The sequence below is a fragment of the Anarrhichthys ocellatus genome, unplaced genomic scaffold (assembly GCF_004355925.1).
Source record: "Anarrhichthys ocellatus isolate YVR2014 unplaced genomic scaffold, GSC_Weel_1.0 scaffold3103, whole genome shotgun sequence".
Lineage (NCBI taxonomy): Eukaryota > Metazoa > Chordata > Actinopteri > Perciformes > Anarhichadidae > Anarrhichthys > Anarrhichthys ocellatus.
The window spans coordinates 1-5,743 of record NW_022283077.1 but is presented as its reverse complement, the minus strand read 5'-3'; the positions used below and the strand labels follow the sequence as shown (position 1 = coordinate 5,743).

At 42.1% G+C, this 5,743-nt stretch overlaps 1 pseudogene; it reads left to right on the top strand.

Moving 5' to 3' along the window:
• Positions 1 to 1,171: 1,171 nt before the first annotated feature.
• On the top strand, positions 1,172 to 5,449 carry LOC116378754 (protein NLRC3-like; annotated as a pseudogene).
• Positions 5,450 to 5,743: the final 294 nt, after the last annotated feature.

Genomic DNA, 5,743 nt, shown 5'->3' with positions numbered 1-5,743 from the left:
GATCCACGTCGGTCATAACTGGACTTTTAACAGAAGGACTTTAACTTTGTCAGCTACAGCTCAACAAAACAGGAAATAAGAACAATCGACACATAGTTGATATAAAAACTGTTTTAGTTTACAGTCGAGACTTTGAATGTGTTCTTGTGTGCGAACACAAAGTCTTTCCTGAGCCCTGTTGTCTAGAGCCCAGTCTGGGTTAGCTCACAGCTGATAGCGTGTCATCACAGTGTAGCCCCGCCTCCTGCTACCCATTAGGGAAACACGCTCAGCACTGCTGCTGTTTGAACTGTTAGCCGTTAGCTGCTAGCCGCCGGCTCAGCCGTCAGCCATGTTGAGAGCCGTGTGGAGTCAACAGAAACGCTCTGAATTCACTATTCAGCAGCTTTAACTCATGAAACAGGTGAGACTGACACAGATGGAACAAATCCAGGCGGGACAGACAATCACAAAGACAGGAAGCAAAGTGATCTTTCAAAATAAAACAGGAAACCGACCATGTAAAATCCCAGCACCATGACAGAGACGGTCTCCTCCCTCAAACCAAAGCCACGTCTGTAGCTACGCTGACTGGATCAACACTGTGCTGGTGACCAGAGAGAAAGTCTCACTACTTCTGTAGCTTCTAACTGAAAGTTACTTTCACTCATGAGTCCTCGTTTGTACCTTCAGATATCAGACTGGTACTATTGTTTACGGATTGTTTCATCTCAAAGCTGAGTTCGCTTACTGCTGATGAAAACTCAACATGTCCTGCTTCAAATAAGAGTTTTCTACCAGCAGAAGGCTTTTATTTTGAAGTAGCTACAGAAAATGCAGTGTATTGGTCAGTGAGATATGCTGCTGTTTGTTAGTGGTGCTGTTCCATAAAAACAGGTGAACACAACAGGACATGAACACATTGAGGCGTGTTTGATTGGTGGATCAGTTTTAAATCTTCCAGGAGGAAGGAACTGCCACAGTGAGCTGTTTAGATGAAGTCTGCTGTCAATCAAACATGAACACGACACACAGTCACAGAGAAAAGAGCTTTGTCCTCAAACTTCCTTTAGTCATAAAAAACTCTTAACAATAAATGTAAGAGTCACTTTGAAGTTCTTTCTGACTTCAGGAAGTGAAGATGACTTTCTAACCTTTACTTTATATGTTCTCTCTGGTTTCTCTGTTTCAGGAGATGGTGGTCTGCAGGAGGTTTTAGATGAACATAAGATCAGTCTGAAGAAGAGATGTGAACGTGTGACTGAAGGAAGTGATGAAACAGGAAGTGGATCTACACTGAGCTCTACATCACAGAGGGACAGAGTGAAGAGGTGAACACCCAACATGAGGTGAGGCAGCTTGAATCAGCTTCCAAGAAGAAGACCCTCCATGACACTCCGATCAAGTGCCACGACATCTTTAAAGCCTCAGCTCACCAACAGAGACGCATCAGAGTCGTTCTGACTCACGGCGTCGCCGGCGTTGGAAAAACCTTCTCGGTGCAGAAGTTCACTCTGGACTGGGCCGAGGGTTTGGAGAACCAAGATGTCAGTCTGGTGGTTCTGCTTTCGTTCAGGGAGCTGAACTTGATCAAAGATGAGCAGTACAGTCTTCTCCAGCTGAACCATGTTTTCCATCTAATATTACAGAAGGTCCCAGCAGAGGAGCTCTCTGTCTGTAAAGTTGTGTTCATCTTTGATGGTCTGGATGAAACCAGACTTTCATTGGATTTCTTCAACAATGAGGTCGTGTCTGATGTCACACAGAAGGCATCGGTCAACGTGCTGCTGACGAACCTCATCGAGGGGAATCTGCTTCCATCGGCTCTCGTCTGGATAACTTCCAGACCTGCAGCAGCCAATCAGATCCCTCCTTCACGTGTTGACAGGGTAACAGAAGTACGAGGCTTCACCGACCCACAGAAGGACGAGTACTTCAGGAGGAGGTTCAGTGATGAAGAGCTGTCCAGCAGAATCATCTCACACATCAAGACATCCAGGAGCCTCCACATCATGTGCCTAATCCCAGTCTTCTGCTGGATCACTGCTACAGTTCTGGACCACATGTGGACTACAGACCAGAGAGGAGAGCTGACTGACATGTACTCACACTTCCTGCTGGTCCAGACAAAGAGGAAAAAGCAGAATTACCAAGAGTTCCTGAAGTCAAAGAAGAGACTCTTAATGATCCACTGCTCAGCTCTGGCCTACATGCTGCAGATGTCAGAGGAGGTTCTGGATGAGTTGGACCTGAAGAAGTACAAGACATCAGAGGACGGACGACGGAGACTGATTCTAGCTGTGAGGAACTGCAGAAAGGCTCAGTAAGTCCAGATGTGATTAACTTTATGAAGATGTCCTAAAGTTAATAAAGTTTATATTAGAACATTAAGTACACAATAAGCACACCAAACGTGAAGCAACTTTATGCTCTATGAGATTACATACAAAGTCAATGCAAAGATGAGGATGAAGTAAATGTATGATGCTAATAACACGAAAATACACGGAATTCGCCTCGAGTTAAAATATTTGAACTTTCGTGTGACGCTGTGTCTTTAAAGCGTTTCAGCGTTGAGATTCTCCTGTCATCACTGACGTTGAATCATAAATGGAGGATAAACATATTGTATCCGTGTGTGTTCACCCAGCGCTCTATAATACATGTTATATATATAATATACCTCATATTAGTACAGAGACTAGAAACTGTGTGTATAAATGTTTGTGTATAAACCACATGGTACAAACAATAACTACGCTGGTGTATTTAAACCTCGATGACGTTATGTTGAGTGTTGATGGAGCGGCTACAACGTTAGCATAGCCTAGCACTGATAGAACCAGACTCCATTCAGAAAACAAGTATTTTAAAAGTGTTTACTTGTTGTCTTGTGGTCAAACAAACGATGAATTCAGACTTTTTACAAATCTGCATCATTATGTTGTTATGTCAGCATCATTTCTATCCAGTTATTGCAATTAAATCTCAGTAGAATAGTTTATTTTGAGCTCATACATCTGTAGTAAACCAGCTGACGTGTCTTTTGTTAGATACAGTGAACCTCCAGATGATGTTATGAATCCAGACATGAGAGAGTTTAGTTTCCCCGGATATCTTGGACTTCCACAACAAGTACTAAGCAGCGATAGCAGTTATTTCTGCCGTGATTGATGAAACGTTGTCTACTCAGAGGAAGCCCCTCCTCCTCTCCGGGGCGTCGAGCCAGAGGGACGCGAATAAACACAAATGATCCGGAAATCAAACTCCTACGAGTAACACGAAGTGAAAGAACACAGTAGTACACTAATGACAGACTTGTTCAAGTTAACATTTAGTTCTCGGCCCCCCTGAAGGTTCCTGTCTGGTCTTCCTGAGTGGAACATCAGTCAGGAAGTCTCTTTAACAGTTTCCATTGTTGCATCATCTGTTTCTTATTCTGACTCTGATCAGGAGTCCATTAAACCAAGATTATCTGATTTACTCATCTTTACTGTTCAGTGAGTGCAGAAGCACGTAAGATTACATATTGATAAATGAAATCTCTTAAAGGTTATCATCATGAAACAACAGAAGGCTTCATGGCTGAGCTTTAGGGCCTCACTTCCTGCTCTCGCTCTGCTGGAGGTAGAGGTGTGAGATAGTATCAGAGTTCAGCTGCAGTACACAGCACTATCACAGTTTCACTATGTTTCTATCTATTTGTTTAATCTCTCATTTGATAAGTCAGTTAATTAATTCATTCTTTGAGGAAATGGACAGAGAGGAAGGTTTGGATGAGGTGTGTCTAAGACATTTTAGCTGGATCCCTCAACAAAAGATGAAGAGTCTGCAGGAATGAGAGTTATTGTTTCATGTGAAACAGTGAGATAAGATCAGCTGAACCACTGATGTGAAGAGACAATGTTCATCAAAGCAGGAAGTAAATATCAAGTGTCCTCTTTCATAATAATATTTTGTAATATTTGTGTTATGACAGACTTACTGCCTGTGGACTCTCAGAGACTGACTGTGAAGTTGTGGCCTCAGCTCTGAAGTCCAACCCCTCCCCTCTGAGAGAGCTGGACCTGAGTAATAACAGCCTGAAGGATTCAGATGTGAAGCTGCTGTCTGCTGGACTGGAGAGTCCACACTGTCGACTGGAGACTCTGAGGTCAGTTCACTGACTGTAAGGTTTCTGAAAACAAAAGCTGAATAATTGTCAGAGTAACAGAAAGTAGAGAAATTAAGTTTAAAAAAAAAAAAAATAAATAAAAAATGAAGTGATTGACAGGAGAGTTTTTAGCTTCCACAGACTCTCACTGTGGTCCATCAGTCAGTGAAGGTGATGTCAGTCCTGATGAGGCTGTAGAGTGTGTGAGGGAGATGAAGGAGGAGGATGAAGATCTGATGACAGCAGATACAAACTGTGTAAACAGAGAGAGAAAGACTTGAATGCAAAGCTGAATAAAGGTGAAGTTGTGAACTGTGGTGATCTTCATGGTATCAGAAGCTGATGAGGCTGCTACAGAGACAACCACACAGCTGCTGTGGTGAGATTAAAGCAGAGCTCAGAGTAATAAGCAGCAGCCTACACAGGCCCAAACGTCTCCACAGAGCAGGCTTTCAGAACATAAGTCTCTGTTGTAATTACTAGAAAAAGATGTCAGCTGAGACCAGTCATAGTGGAAGTGGCTCTTCAACAAGTGATGATAGTGAATGACATCATCATGACACTTGTTGACAGCAGGTCTAACTGTGGTTCTGTTTCCATGTTTTGTCTCATTTTCTGAACCTTTAGGTTGCAACAAAAAACACATGTTCTTAAAGGACCGGTTCATATTGGTTCAGGTCTTTCTCAACACAATACTCACGTGTCCAAATGTCCATTCAAGAGTTCTTGGTGTTTGTAATCTGTCCATACTGTCTGTGATGTTCAGGACTAAATCCAGTCTAGTTCTGTAGAAATGACTTGTAAAGTTGATCTGAACTGATCTCAGGCTTCACATGGATCAAGTCAGTCTGTTGTGTTTGACAGCGGCTGTATTTGAAACCTCGTACTATACCAGCAGTTTGTACTGATGTGACCAACGTGTAGCATGTAGCATGCTAACAAAAGCTAAATCTACAGTCTGACAGAAATACCTGATGTTTTACTGAGTCAGAAAGAATCTCCAGTGTACCTCTCCTTCTGTATCCCACAATGCAAAGCGCTGGAACGACACAGTCTATGGCCACAACTACAATGTCCAAAAACATCAAGTTTATTTTACAATCTTTGTTCTGTTTCATCACTAAATTCACTGATGAGAACGTTTGAGACATAAATCAACTGTAGATTTAATATATTGTCAGTTGAATTGATGGTGAATCGATTATTTGTTCCAACGTTTTGGGAGTCGAGAAGCTCCACAAACTAAGAACAGCTAACTAGCTGCTAGCTAGTCTGAACAATCTCACAACTGTTGTGATCTGATTATAGCAACAAAAATTATTAAAATAGACCTTGTAGTTACAGAACTATGGTCACTTTAGTATGGTATGCTATTTTCGAGCAGAGGCCTACAAATAGGGCCCGAGCTTAAGAGGTTTTAAAAAGCAAACATGATGATACCAGTCTCCCTCTGACATCACAGCCTGAGGTGATTTGAGTTTTTATGAACTTATGGTGAAAAAAAATAATCAAAAAGGTTGTTTTTCTTTTTACGAACATTTGTGTGTTTTAGGCAAAAGCAGACACACACACACACACACACACACACACACACACACACACACACACACA